This window comes from Notolabrus celidotus, chromosome 7 (genome assembly GCF_009762535.1).
Source record: "Notolabrus celidotus isolate fNotCel1 chromosome 7, fNotCel1.pri, whole genome shotgun sequence".
In the NCBI taxonomy this organism is placed as follows: Eukaryota; Metazoa; Chordata; class Actinopteri; order Labriformes; family Labridae; genus Notolabrus; species Notolabrus celidotus.
In genome coordinates this window covers 30,898,205-30,914,090 of record NC_048278.1, presented here as the reverse complement: position 1 = coordinate 30,914,090, position 15,886 = coordinate 30,898,205, and the positions used below count along the sequence as shown (strand labels likewise).

Sequence of the window (15,886 nt, the reverse complement as noted above, 5' to 3'; positions counted from 1 at the left end):
TATTGTTTGTTTGTTTAATTTTTCCCTTGTATTCTTAAAGATGTTTCCCTTTATTTTATAGATGTGTATATATGTGCATGTGTATGTATATATATTTTCTTTATTTTTTCCTTAGGATTTCTTTAATTGTAATTGTGTGACTTTAGAAATGACTGAAAAACTCAATAAACATATTGTTAAAAAAATAAAATGAAAAACATTCTGGAAGACGTTTCACGACCCCTCCTATGGGAACCCCTGATTTAAAAAGCGGACATTTTCACATACTCTAGTCTCATTAGATGGAAGCCAAAATGTTTCATGCATTTTTTTCATTGTAATTTTGATCATCATGGCCAACAGCTCAAAAAAAATTAAAAAGCATCTCTCAAAATGTTTCATGCATTTCTTTCATTGTAATTTTGATCATCATGGCCAACAGCTCAAAATAATTTAAAAAGCATCTCTCAAAATTGTAAAAATACTTGAGGTTACTTCAGTTATTTAAAGCACTATGAAAAAAAAAAACTCATTCATCACGTTACATTTTTTGGCGATGCACTGGTGACATCATTGCACTCCATATTTGTATCAAACCAAGTAAGCTGCATTCAAAAATCCACTGTCAGAAAACATAGCAGTGCATATAGACATTATTTTGGTGCCTGTAATCTCTAAAAGCATTAGCTGAAAATGGGAAATGTAAAGATCATGAAGTTCATGTATTCTGGACCACCTTCTAAGACTAGTAACACAGACTACCACTGAGACCATATTTTATATGCATGTCTGCATTTTCAACAGAGAAAAGGAAAGTTATGCACTACCTGTTTATAAATTATAATTCAGTTCACTGCTGCAGAAAAAAAGCCAAATTGCCCAATTTTCAAAATGGTTGTAAGCAAAGTGTTTAATATGACAGTATTTCAGTTGGCCTATAGTGTGTGTGTGTGTGTGTGTGTGTGTGTGTGTGTGTGTGTGTGTGTGTGTGTGTGTGTGTGTGTGTGTGTGTGTGTGTGTGTGTGTGTGTGTGTGTGTGTGTGTGTTGGGGGTGGTACTGTGTCTGCATATATACAGCTTTCTCCTCCACACAGTATTTACAGTGCAGCAAGGTGGAGTGCCATTCTGAGTGCCTAAGGCTACATATCTCTTATTCATAGAACAACAATAACAACACATCTAATACCAAGGAGCCAGGTCTGTTTAAAAAAAAAAAAAGAGCACAAGAGGCACAAGAGGCAGGAGAGAGAGAGAGAGAGAAAGAGAGAGAGAGAGAGAGAGAGAGAGAGAGAGAGAGAGAGAGAGAGAGAGAAAATAAGAGGGATGGACGGTATAGAGAGAGGGAGACAGAAAGTCCAGGGCACGATGTCTGTTTTTACACAGCGGAACAAATCACTGTGGAACATTCACTTAGGTACTATATACAGCGGTGACCACATGGGACACATGAGTCACTGATGAACAGGTGACAGGCTGACGCAGAGTGAGTGCATAAGTGGAGAGGTACCGTCATAAAAAACCATACAGACACGTCACACTTTAACTGCATGAACTGCTAAAGTGAGGTTGAATGGAGAAGCGGAGACTCCGAGCCGGGACACATTTTCAAAAATAGATTGGAAACTTCTTTCTATTTTAACAACTCCTTTAGACAAGTTATTTATACTTGACCTGGGCAGATGAAAAACCTTGACATTACTGGTGCCGTCATAGAGGATTACATATTGAGCTGCTATTTTTTGCACCAACTCAAAACAGGTGGTGAAAGGAACTTAATTCACATTTTGGGCTCAACTAGAGGAAGGCGACATGGCTAAAAAAAAATCATCTCTCACTGTCTTATAGTACAGAATCCTAATCTCAATTTATCACCACTCCTTTTCATTTTATTTAAGACTATTTTGGAAGTTATAGAACAGTATAATCAAAACAATTTCCCTATTTAAAAGAAGAAAGAATGAAAGACTATTTAAGCCAAAGTACCTTTCTGAACAGTTCTGATCTGTGTGCAATTTGGCAAATGGTTCCAAGTACAAATGGCATCAAACAGGAATGTTGACATGTATAACATGGAGCTTAGACCAGATCCGTGTCCGGTCCATCGGCGGTCCTTTACTTAATGCAGTATACACAGATTGACTGACTGAAAATCATTCAGAACTCGGCTGCACGGATCATCACCCGCACCAAATCATCTGACCACATCACTCCTGTTCTCATCCAAGTTCACTGGCTCCCTGTACAATACACCATCCACTACAAAAACCCTCTCCTCACCTATAAAGCTCTCCACAACCTGGCCCCCCACTTACCTCTGCAACCTCCTCCATGAATACACTCCCTCCTGCTCCCTCCGCTCAACCTCTGCTGGACTGCTAACCATCCCAACATCATGCCTCAGTACCATGGGTGCCCGAGCGTTCAGCTGCTCAGCACCCAGACTCTGGAACACATGTTTCTATACTCTGTAAGGTGACCTTGGGTGACTCCAAATGAAATGTATTATTATTATATTATTATTATCATAAAACACTAAGAACTTGCAGGAAAACTTTTGAAAAGTAGGCTCAGTATTGTCATACACAGTCATAGTGTGCGCAGCTTCAATATGCAGCAGATTTACTCAATGTGGCGGACATGCCGTTTCTTCAGTCTGTGGTCTGCATCCGACTGCTCAGTCTGTGCGTTAAAAACATCAACATGTGTCCGTGTGTGAACATAGAACTGCAATGGATGACAACAAAATACGCAAATACTACAATTTATCTGGATTTGCAGATTGCAGACATGATCTAATCCTTCTCAATCTAATACTGTCCTGTCCACAGACTGTAAATAATAATGGACAGCGTTGCCCCGTCTCTTCCCGTTGTAGGGTTCTGAAGCCAAAAATTCCCGCTCCTGGGTGCCGCCATTGTGCAGCCAGAGCCTGTGAAGCCACTGTAACAAGCTCCGCCCTACAGCGTAGCGTCACAAGATGCTGTGTGTCCTTTGAAGTTTCACTCTACCGCGGCTGAGAATCAAAGGAAACCCGGAAGTAAAACCCCATTTTTTAAACTCTAATAACTAACGAAAAAGAAACTTTTCAGAAAAAAGAGGCCTTGGACACAATACACTCAAATACTAACTACATATCACCCCAGCATACGGATGTGAGGAACATTCGTACGACGTGTATTTCTTTTTTAAAGTTTGACTGCGGGGAGACAAATTTTTTGACCTATACTGCAGCCAGCCACCAGGGGGCAGACACAGTGCTGAAAGCTTCACCACCTGGGTTGCACCCGGTTCGCTTGGTCCTGCCTCACACACCTACGATGAACTCACTAAAACTTCAAGAGAAAACCCTGGTTAATCAGGACATCCAGAGACCTCCAAAGCAACAATTTCCCTTCAAATCACGGTTTGTTTTAACCCAAGTGGTTTTGCAATGAATTCTGGGTCAATGTCTGTAAATTATTCATTAAAGAAAAGTAGCTTTTTGGACATTTTAAAAGCCTATACGTTTTTTTTTTTTTATAGCAATAGAAAGACATAATAAAATAAATACATCATAAGGCCTAACATAAAATACACTATGTGGGCTTACATATGGATAAGTATGTTAATGAGGGTGCTTCAATGTTTCTGAATGGTCAACTGCTAAAACAGTTAGGAAATTATCACCACACACATCAGTGCTTCTTGGGAATTTTGTTTGACAATGACGTACGCAGGCACTAAACCTCTGACCCTTGGGCAAAGCAGGACTGAATATTTCTTGGTAGAGGTTACACTTCCATGCTTTCCTGCATGGGGAAGATTGGAGGGTGACCAGCCAGTTGAGGCAAAGATGTCCTGATAGAGACTCCCACAGACGGGGCCCTGTGAGGTCGCCTGGTCCCCGGTGGAAGATAGAAATCAGCCAAATGGTGCTTGAAAAAGCAAGATGGAGTTCGGACTAGTGCAACAGCATGCACTTTGCACTGACAATGCTCCTTACAATAAAGGAAGCAAGTTAATGTTGATGTGAAGTCTTCCCTGGTGACGACAAGAGGAAATGGAAGCTCCTTGCAAGCCATATGAGGAGAAGGTCCAGCTGATCAGCCCTGAGAGGAGCTGCAGTCAAAGGACATTTCAGACCACGTATTCTCTGCATCAGTATTCACGTTAAAGCTAAGCCACAGGGACCTGAGCTCTGTGGAGTTTATGGATAAGCTCAAGTAGGTTGATGTGCCAACAAAGCATGAAGGCAAAGGTCTCCAGGTCAGCCTCTCCTCTTCCTCCTCTGGGTCTAGCACGGAGACATGAACACTGTCCAAGATTCCCTCAGGCACAGCAGAATCGTGCACTTCTTTTTTTTTCCTCATCACACAGCTTGCTCACGTTGAATCCTCTCACCTGTATGAACCAGGTGTTAGAGTGACCTTTCTTGTGTCTTTGGGCTGCTAATTGGACTCCTAGTTGTTTCTTGTAGTATGCCAGAAGCTGTGCAGATGGTTTTCCTCTGAAATATGTGTCTGTGTAATGAAATATAGCTGTAATCACTGCAAGGAATCAATGATAGTGACTTTAAGGTCTATAAAGAGAGAGTTTCTTTGAGCGCATGGAAGCTTTTTCAGCTGTTTTTCCTCTTCGGTAAGTTGTGAAAGAGGTGCAGGAAAATACTTACATGTTCAATCAAATGTGCTTCAGCATAGCCGTCATCACTGACATTTCTCTCTCAAATTGCATCTTACATTGAGTAGGCTGAAGGAGGATAAGGCGCTCTTTTCTGACGTCTTGAATCATTTCACTTATTTTCTGAATGAGAACGGAACCGTACTGCCATCATCTCTTCAACTCAAAAGTCAGAGAGCTGCCATTTTTTTCTCCCTCCAACCAGTGCATACAATATGCCCGACAGAGTGTGATCGAAAGGCACAGTCTGGTAGGAAAGAAGCCCAGACAATGGGATACAGTAGCAGCACTTGGTACTCATGTGTCAAAGTAATAAAGGAGCGGTGACAAATTCAAAACTGAGGTTGGCATGTGGAGGGCTGAGGCTTTCTTCCTTCTTCTTCTCAGTTGCAGCTGCTATTCTGCAGCCTCCAAAATCATCAATCTGAGGTCAACTGTTGACTTTAATGGAAAACCCCAACCCAGAATATGCAAAAGCTCCATTTTCTATTAGATTTAGAACTTAAAGGTGACATATTATGCTCTTTTTCATCAAAACATATTGGTCTAAGAGGTCCCCAAAACATGTCTTCAAAGTTTATTGCTATAAAAAAAAACACTTTGAAATCAGATTTTGGTCTGCCTGTAAACCCCTCTTTTCCAGCCCTGCTCAGAACAGGCTGTTTTCTGTGTCTGTGCCTTTAAAGGTGACATATTATGCTCTTTTTCATCAAAATACATTGGTCTAAGAGGTCCCCAAAACATGTCCTTAAAGTTTATTGCTCAAAAAAAACACTTTGAAATCAGATTTTGGCATGCCTGTAAACCCCTCTTTTTCAGCCCTGCTCAGAACAGGCTGTTTTCTGTGTCTGTGCCTTTAAATGAGAATGAGCTCTCTGACCACGCCCCCTCAGGAAGTGGATGTGGCCTCGGCTGTCAAGCACGTTGATCTAATGTTTACATGTTAGCTGAATATACACGGCTGCTCACAGACCCGCGTTACTTCAACCCTCTGAATCTGATCCAGAATCTGATCCTGATGGAGAGGCGCCTGCAGCAGGACCTTTCTGAACGATTGGTCACAGATTTTGTGTTTCTTGTTGTTTTATCTGTCAGTATGTCGACGTTTGTCTTGGTACACAGCTACGAACATGTAGTTATGTGGCTATGCTAACTAGCGCTAGCACTTTTCCATGAAAAATAAAAATCATTCACTAGATCTTCAAATCTGCAGACGTGGGGAGTAAAACCGACCTTTGTGTTTATTAAGACAGCCTACAACTAGCATGCCTTCCTCCTAAGCTCCTTGTTAGCACTCGTGTGCAGGGAATGAAAAACGGAGGAGGGGTTGAGTTGTATTTTATACAGTCTATGGGCTGAACAAGCTCCAAGCTCTGACTTCCCGTTAAAGACCGGATGTCGTTGTGACGAAACAAAAACACTGAAAACTGAAACGGTTCGTTTCAGCACACATTTACAGAAAGGTGGAGAAATCAGAACAGGGGCAGAATGGATTTTTTTCATTTTTGGGGGGTTTGTAGACATGCCAGGGAAACATATTTCAGGTAGAGAACCATTAAAAAGTCGATTTTGCATGATATGTCACCTTTAAGCTTCAGACTATTTTGGACCAAAAATTCACATTGAAAAAATGAGGTGACAAAAAGGATACTTCACACTTTATAACACAGTGATTCTAAACAGGGATGTTAAGGATTGATTGATTATAAAGTAATTGATTGTGAACAAAGGACAAAACACAGACTTAAAAAATCTATCAGGTAGAGATAACTCATGGTCTCATGTTACATTCAGCTGTCGGGCTGGTGTCATTTAAAAGCATGTTTCAACGCCACCAGGCTGGCTGAAGGAGTTACACCAGGGAAAGACACTAAAGCAGTGTTGCCAACTTAGCGACTTTGTCACTTCATTTAGCGAGCTTTCAGACCCCTCTCGGGACTCTTTTTCAAAAAAGCGAGTAGCGACACATCTAGCGACTTTTTTTTGGTGTTAATGGAGACTGAGATGAAAGCATGTATCATTCTTACTCTACCCATTCTTACTGGATGCTGCTGACAGTCCCTCCTAGCTGCATCCTCAGAGCAGGAGGCGTTCATCCCGCCGCACCCAGACTGCAAATGTATCACACATGTACGAAGACACCGCTGGCTGATCCCGCCTACTGTCTCTTTTTGGTCCATTTAGATAGTTAATGTAGATGTATACAATAAATATCTTGAAGATGTTATGGTTGAAAATTGTAATGTTTTACTTTGATTTGTTGTAGGCTCCTAAGTGTAGTTATACACATATTTAGAGTCTTTTTTAAACTCTTTTTGTCTCTCCCTCAACGTTACACATATCTCTCCTACAGCGGCCATTACAATTCAAATTCTGCAAATTAATTGATGACGTCATTTAGCGATTTCTAGCGACTTTTAGGACAGCCAATAGCTACTTCCCTCACTTAGGAGTTGGCAACACTGCACTAAAGGCTGATTTATATTCCTGCATTGCCCCTACATAGCAGGGGCTGACGCGGACGTCAGCAAACATAATCATCGAAGTGTCCTTCTTGCCATGCTATGATCTCTTTTACAAAGCAATTCAGTGCTTGTTGTATTAATCTACAGCTGACACATGTTGCTGTTTATCATGCAGACATGATTACAGGGAAGAAGATAGAGGAGGAGATGAAATAGACATCTGCAGCAGTTTAGCGGGGATCCTGGAAGTGCTGTAAATGTGGGACATACAATGCCGCCTAGACCAATCACAGGGCTTGCGGTCAGTGTTGATTCTACAGGTAGTTACATTTTGGAGGAGGTGCACGTAGGCCTCTGCGTAGGTACGGGAGCTACGTGGACCTCCTGCGTAGGTTACACTGTTGATTCAACGCAGAAGTATAAATCAGCCTTAAGTCTGGGGGTATAGCTGTGTACCAGCTCTCCACGATCACTCTTTTTTCGGGGCCACTGATGACACTAACAAGGAGGTTGGGAACTTTTTACAGGCGACTGTTGGATACAAAGCTGACAGACGTGTAGAAAGTCAAGGCAGGGAGTTTTCAAGACTGGCAAAGCTGGCACGCCAGTATCTTTTCATACCAGCAACATCAGTGCCTTCTGAGCGTGTGTTTTTTTTTTGCTGCTGAGCTGATGTTGACCTGGTGTCGCTCCCGTCTGACACCAGACCGAGTTAGACGTGCTTATTTTTCTCAATGAGAACAAGCTTCCTGTGAGTCTGAATTATTTTTCTGTTCAGTTCTCTTGTTGCAGAAAATCCACATTTAGTAGTCTGAGCCTCGCTCGACACGACTTTACGTCTTCAGAGATCACTCTCACGAGCCAACTCCACATGTTGATGTTCAGCATGCTCAATGATTTTTTACCTTTTCAAGTTCTGTAGTTATGAAATACTGTAAGTTAAATGCATTATGTAGCAGTGGAAAGTATATGATACAGGGGGAAAAAACAAGTGGGATATTGTTTTTGTCAAAGGACAACGAGATAAACAAGATAATTGATCGTAAACATTTCCAAAATCAATTACAGAGAATTCTTGAGATTTGTATCCTCAGTTCTTTTTAAAAGGATCTCATTTATTTGAATGAAAGCATCATACAAGGACAACTATTGATGGTGCTGTATTTGGTCCTCCACTGAACATATGTGGCTTTAACATGGCTGTTAGCATTCGTCTCTGTAAAATACAATGAAATGGTTCTTCTAATGAAATTGGTCATGAAAATGTTAGGTGTTTAATGCCACAAGGACCTGTTTTTTATACTTTTCCATAGATAATTCTGGCAGCTACCTCTGCATCTGCCCAACACTGTGGAGAACTAACGGCCAAATTCCACCAGATCAGTGTCTGGTCCGTCTTAACCGTTACAGCACTGGATATGATAGGTTTCTATTCTAGTCAATGTGTTAAATTCCACTGGATCTGCTCTGTGGCGTTCCGGCTGATCTGATCCAGCACGCTGGAACGTAATGGATCAGATACGCAAGACTTCTATTTTTGTAAGATGGCGAAGCACGACGCATCAATATGCACAGAGCAGATGGAGCAGGACAGGAAGTCAGGCACCATAAAAAAGTTAAAACATCCGGTAAATTTTCAGAATAAAACACTCAGTGTTATCACCAGATTGTGTTTCACTAACTACAACAACAACAAACTGTCATAATGAGTGGAGCCAGGCCTGGAGTCAACAGGTCAGAGGTTTTCAGAGGACCATAAAGACAACATGGATGAGGAGAGGAGGAGGAGGAGAATCCTTGATTCAGTAATTACCATGTGGAAACCATGACCGCAGCTGTCCGGTGGTCCTGCTCTTTGTTATGTTCCAAAAAACGCAACTGGTGGGTGTTGACGGACGAGAGAGCACGGAGCGGGACCACAGAGGATCAGAGATGGACCAGACACGGATCTGGTGGAAGTCCCGTGTAAGTATCTAATTAAAGAGCCAAGTAGGGGCTTTAACATATAGGCATGTTTTTGATTATGTTTACATCCTGAATTGTTTTTATGAGTTCAAAATTGTTGATAAACAAGATGAAAATTGAACTTTTATGAAAGAATTGTAGAATTAAGTTTTCAAACCCCTGAATCACATCACCTCAGGGAAAAGGACAAATTTTAAGACCAGCATTAAGACTTGAAAGCAAGCTACCCAGCTACTACATTTATCAAAACAAAATATCAATAGCTTTTTCATCTCCTATCTGATAACCATGACTCCATCTATCCCAAAATAATGTCTAAACCCAATGCAACCGTGGCTGAGTAGTATTCAATTGGGCATGTCCATGTAATAGCGTGTATAATAGAGACTATGTTGATGCAACCTCTTGCAATGACAACAATTATCTCTGTCTAGACACTGCCATGACAGCTAGTACAAGAAGACGAAGAACAGCAGTGTCAAGTCGGCCATTATTGCTGCTTCGGTAGAACAAGAAAAAAACACCGGACAAAAACATAGATAAGGAGAAAACTGAGAGGAAGTGATTGACACCGCAAAACAGATCTGTTTGTTGTTGGATTCACAACAGCTGTTATTTTGTTTCACTTGCTGACGCCATGATGGTGAAGTCGTTCGCCTCCATGTGCTAATGAACATGATTTCACAGCAGAAAGAAAAACAGGTTTCAAACCACAGAGGGGCTACTTAAGAGAAGGCGGAACAAACTTGAAGGAGCGATGAACAGCCCGTGACAGCTGCTGAAGAATGTTGATGAAAAAACATTATTGTTATCAATTGGACTCAATTCTAATGATGACAGTCCTTTGAGAGAGCTTTGACAGATGAATTCCGCATAAACATCTGTAGAACTACCCTTTAACACAACACACCACAAACAATCAGATCACACTTTTCAACACTACATCTTTAAGGTGTTAATCTCAGAAACATGGACTTTAAGCTGTCTCTACTGTTATGGTCGCCCAAGCAACAAAACTTCAGAAGCTCAATAAGAGAGATTGCACAATCAAACCCCAAGCTTTACTTGACATTGAAAACCCTCCCAAATTAAAGAACCAGTGAAATCAAAAGAAATAAGGGAAGTAGGGGAGAACAGGGTTGGTTGGCACACTCGTTATATCTCGCCACCACAGGGCACTGTCTCTCAAATTGGGGTATGGACATTTCCAGAATTAGGATTAGAGCTCACCTACATAGTCTTCTCTGGAGTCAGACAGCTGAACTTGAGGTGAGAGGACTTTTTGTGTTTTTCATGTCAAATTGTAAATATTCAGCTCCTCAGTATTTTTCTTCTAGGCTTTTAAACGATGGGTTTATAACAAAACAAGTGTTACCCTTACAAAGTGTGAGGGGAAAACTATAGCTTATATTTTTATTAGCTAGCTAAGTAGTTGTTAGATGGTTGTTAGCCTTGATGCTAGCAAAAAATTCAAGTTGGGGTTGGCTGTCACATGTGACACATGTAACAACCAACCCCTATGTTGGCAAAATCATGCATGGTGAAATGAGTTGGAGTGTGCAGACCCTACATTTGCCATCACTGTAACTCAGACAGTGACTGCATGTAGCCTAGTTGAGTAGACCATTATTGTTCGGCCTATTTGTTTTGTCCTTTATGTTGTTATATAGGCTGGCCTAAAGATGTGTTTCCTGTTCATGTTCCTTGCTCATTTTATGTTAAAATGCATTAAGTTATGTAGGCCTATCACTTGTCAGTGCAATTAAACTTTCAAATTTAGTTCTGCCTTCTTGCCTTTTTTAAAAGATTTTTCCCATTGAAATACCATTGTGACAACCAACCCCATAGTGTGCGACAACCAACCCCATAGTGTGTGACAACCAACCCCATAGTGTGTGACAACCAACCATGTGATGGGGTTGGTTGTCACAATGTGTCAGAGTGTCTTTGATAGTCAATTGCCTCTTTGTTACAATGAGTTGGAAAATGAGAGGGATACACATTTCAAGTCAACACCTTAAGCTTCAATTTAATGTAGGAATGACTATTGAAAGATGTTCTGATGATGAGCAATCATCAAAACAGTAAAAAGTGTGACAACCAACCCCGTTCTCCCCTACTTAGGGACTGGAGACCCTGGCCAAAAAGAACAAAAGATGGAAAGGTGCCGGACCAACCACGCAATGGACCGTCATTCCCAAACTAAACTGAGAATAACAAAATCTAAACCATAAGGAAAGAGAAAACCGATAACTAGACTACCGGAAATCTCCAGCCTAAACTAACACAACAAACAAACATAAACTACCCATGTTTGTAATAACCAAAACAGCCTGCTTTGGACCACAAAGAAAACAGGACAAAGGGAAAACAACCCAGACCCTTCCTCATGCGCGAGCCCTCCTCTGTCAGAGCAACTAGCTCCATCTGCCTCTCTTTTCTTACCTCCCCCCGCCCTACCTGCATGCTAATCGCACCCAGGTGCACAGCCGGCAGAAGGAGGCGTGGCCAGAGAGACAGGAGAGAGAAAAACCCTGAGGAGTCATACATAACACTACCCAAAGATGATCTCTTGGGCATTTATTGAGGGAACAGGACAGCAGATGAAATCACAAACAGGGAAGAGAGAGTAGAGAAAGATATGCAGCAAAGGGAGGTCAAACTTAAGGTCTCCACTTCATGTAGCCTCTGTATATAGGGCATGTGATTTACCCATTAACCACTTAGCTACACCAGCACACCATGTTTTTGTCTACTCTGATGCCACATATAACCAATTTATAGAGTCTCTGCATTTACTATTCTGAACAAGAGAGGAGGTGATTGAAGAAATCTGGTTCCCCGGACGTAATGTGTTTACCTTTCTGTCATCATTAATAATGAATGTTTGGAATGAACAGAGAAGCCGGGGGGTTCTGAAAAAAATAAAAAATCAGATGAAAGCTTTGCTGTTCTGCTCATTCCCTCATTCCCATGGATGATCTGAAAGCTGACATTTCAGCCTGCTTTCTCCTCAGAGAGAGAACTCATTAGGACCAACCTGAATGCAGCCTGAGAGTAGCAGAGAAAGTAAAGGAAATAAAAACAACAGCATTACAACAAAAACAACATCCACTGGTTGAAAGTGAAACAAAAAAAGTTAATATTCCAAACGTCCACTTTGAAATCTATTCTCTGTGTCAGTGTGACTAACAAGACAAGAAGCCTGTTCTGAATATTGGCTTTGCAGAGCAATGGGGCCTGCTTTAATAACACAACTAAACCTTCTGCTAAAAAGATACGCATATTCAAAATGATAGACTTGACAGATGTTTTATTTACATCCATACACACATACCAGTTTCACTCACTCCCTTACTCTGTTATTGGGACTGCTGTTGGTACTGGATGTTATTGCAAACAGAACATCGCTTGGCAGTTTTGTTTTAACAGCTACAAGAGAGAGCATTTCTATAATTAAATATAAACCACCTCAGTGAGTGAACGAGTGGTAATTCACTCAAAAACGGTGGTATAACTTTATGAATTCAACAGGAATCTCAGTTGCTCATGAACTGGTCACATGATTTGCATAATGAATATGTCAAAATGGACAGGAGGGAGCACCATCTGATATAGCAAGGGACAGCTTGCATGTTGCCATTTTGACTCTAAGCCAGGGATCCACAGAGTTACCATCTCCTTTGGATTTTCCCCTAAAATTAGAACATCTGCAAATGAAAAGATTGATTCACAAGCACAGTCAGCAAGTAAAGACAACAGCCCACATATATATGCTACATGTGCAGGCAATGCATGAAAGAAAAAGAGAAGGGGTCGACTGATGTTGTTTTTTCAATGGACTATGCAGGTTGGGCTAAAGGCTGATATATAATACCCCTCTCATGTTGTTGTTGTTTTGCAACTTGTAAAATAACAACTTAATGACAGCATCCATTATTCAATGCATGTCTCAATTTAATATACACGGCTATCATAGATACAATACATTGTGTTATGCTTTAGATTTCAGAGCGTGACTGATGTTTACGTCAGAAGCAATATGCAACTACCTTATTCAATCATGACATCATGACAGATTTTACACCAAACACTAAAACTAACTGTGTTAGATTTGATCTGCTGTCATTTAGGATGGGACAAACATTTAGAACATACGATGGTGGCTTAAGAAAATGTACGCAGAATGCAGAATGGTGACATGGACATAAGGGGAAGTGTTAGCATTGCTCTACAGCAGCCACACTGACGAGCCTGCCTGCAGGGTCTGCAGATATTATTTGGTTAGCGCAGCTTTGTGTAGTGTGAGCGCAGGCATGAGCTGATGTTGCTTGGTTGAAAATGCCACACTGGCCGACCAATTAATTAGTCTATCTCTACATCTCTATAAAGAGGCCATTTGGTTTTACTTTTAGTCAAAAACAGACAAAGATAAGGAGAAACCTGGGATGAGAGATTACTACAGTTTAAACCTCCTGTTATGTTGCAGGTCAAATTGACCCATTTTTAAGTTAAATATATATATATATATATTAAAAGTAATGTTTTGCTATGAAACTTCTTCTGCTTTGCTTAATTAGCGTGAACAACATATAGAATGAAAATGGTTAATTTCATACATTTGCAACCCCCCCCCTGCATGCTTATATTACATAGATACTGTCCGTGGGTCAATTTGACCCTACAGTCAAAGTGGAGGCCAAAAGGGGTCAGAAGTGTCAAATACTAAATGTTTCTTTACAACTGTGTGACATATTTCACCCAAATCACTTTCCAATGTACATAAAAAAGTTTTAACATGAATTTTCATACAAAATGAGTGAATTATCCTCATCTAACTATGATGTGAGATAATTAAAGAACACCATTGCACTAAATATTGATTTAAATGGTTAGTAATGGAGTAAGAATGAGATTTTAAAAATGTTTATTGGGATTTTTTGGGGTTCTGACACTTTTGAATGATAAAATATGCTCTGGGTCAAGTTGACCCAGGAACATTATGGTTGTCCCTAGGAAACGGACATAACAGGAGGGTTAACTATCAAAGTTTTGGACGCTTGGCCAATGTATAACTGACATGGAGACTCATGACAGTCTGTTGATCACAATATTAGGGTAAGTAGCATTCGAGTTAAAAGAATCCTGCACACTGCCCAACTTGCATATAAAAAAGTTTAATTGCAAAGTTTTGGTGCTAGGTATGAAACGTTGCAATTACACTTTTTTATATTCAAGTTGGACAGTGTGCGGGATTCTTGTAACTCATATTTCGTGAGCTTCTTCTCACTTCTCTCCTACGCACCTGTCTTTTGAAGTTGATGTGAAAAGCCTTCTCCTTTAGGGAAGCTAGCATTACCTGTGACATCACTTAAGCAAATTTGTACTTCTGCTTTACCCCTAGGCAGCAGGGGCTGATGCGGACATGATCACCACATACTTGTGCGTTGATGTGTTCTTGTCACGCAGCAATTCTCAGCCGAAACAATTGAGGTCAGTGCGGTCTCTCTGATAGCTGGTCGCCTGCTTTGAGCCCTGCTACTATCTCTGTTTACTGTTTCACAGCGATTCAGAGCGTGTTATGTTCATCTACAGCTGATACATGTTGCTGTTTAACATACAGACATGATTACATGAAGAATAGAGAGGAGGAGATGAAATATGCAGCCGATGAGCGGCCGATGTCCGGGATCCCGGAAGTGCTGGAAATGCTGGAAATACAATGCCGCCAAGCGGACCAACACCAGGACTTGCGGTCCGCGTCGATTCTACGGGTAGTTACATTTTGGAGGAGGTGCACGTCAGCTACGTGCGTGGGCCTCTGCGTAGGTATGGGAGCTACCCGGGCCTCCAGCGTAGGCTCAGCCCTCAATTTGACGCAGAAGTATAAATCAGCCTTTAGTGTGTATAGAAAAGTTTGCAGGTAGAGTTTAAATATATCTGTGACTCATTCGTTGGTTACTAGACCAAAACAAATAAAACACAAGGAACCAGTTTGGGTCTGAGAAGTTGTACCGGTCTTCGAAATGTTCATGTAAATACACATTCCCCTAAAGTGAAGCTGTATGACTAAAGTCAGATTAGGAGCTGGGTAATTGAGCCCGAGTTTATAAAAGCTGTAGCATTACAGTGATATCCGAGTGTCTGACAGTCCCACTGCTCTAAGTGGTCTAAATATAGGGACAGGACTGAAATGATGGGTTAGGCCACACGTATCTGACATGCAAGTTGATATAATAAAAATTCCCATTGTCTGTTTATCCAAGCATTCAATTCTGTAAGTCATTCATGCCCACTCATTCAGACACCCATTTCTCCTTTCAAACGCTCCTCCATTCAGTCACTCATCCCTTCACACGGCCTGATGTAGCGGTCTCTGGGTGTGCATTAGACCATGCAGGAGTCATAAGAATTAACTCCTAAGAGCTGATCCATTGACCGCGCAACCTTGAAACCTGTGCACACACACACACACTAACTTGCATCCACACACACCTACGCATGCTCTGCTGTCAATTGCCTTAAAAGTGGTGGTCATGCTTGAGAACACATGGGTTTCATTCACCCCTCGGCTAAATGGAACCAACACGCTTGCCCACACACGTTTCATTAAAGTGCCCTGGTAGGCTTAGTTTGGCACAGTGTGAGTCAGGCGAGTGAGAGGACCTGGCTGAGATGAAACACACACACACATGTAGATAGATGGGGCCAATTTAAAAAGGAGAAGGGCTCAGGTATCAGGGAGGGAGTTAGTTAAAGAACTTTGCGAGATGAAAGTAGCTGGATTAGATGCACACACTCATTCATGCGTGTGCGTG

At 41.3% G+C, this 15,886-nt stretch overlaps 1 protein-coding gene across 1 annotated transcript in view; it reads right to left on the bottom strand.

Annotated features, from left to right (window-relative positions):
• The window catches only part of mad1l1 (mitotic arrest deficient 1 like 1), a 101,955-nt gene that overhangs the window by 45,992 nt on the left and 40,077 nt on the right, over window positions 1–15,886 (bottom strand). The gene's annotated exons all lie outside the window — the stretch shown is intronic.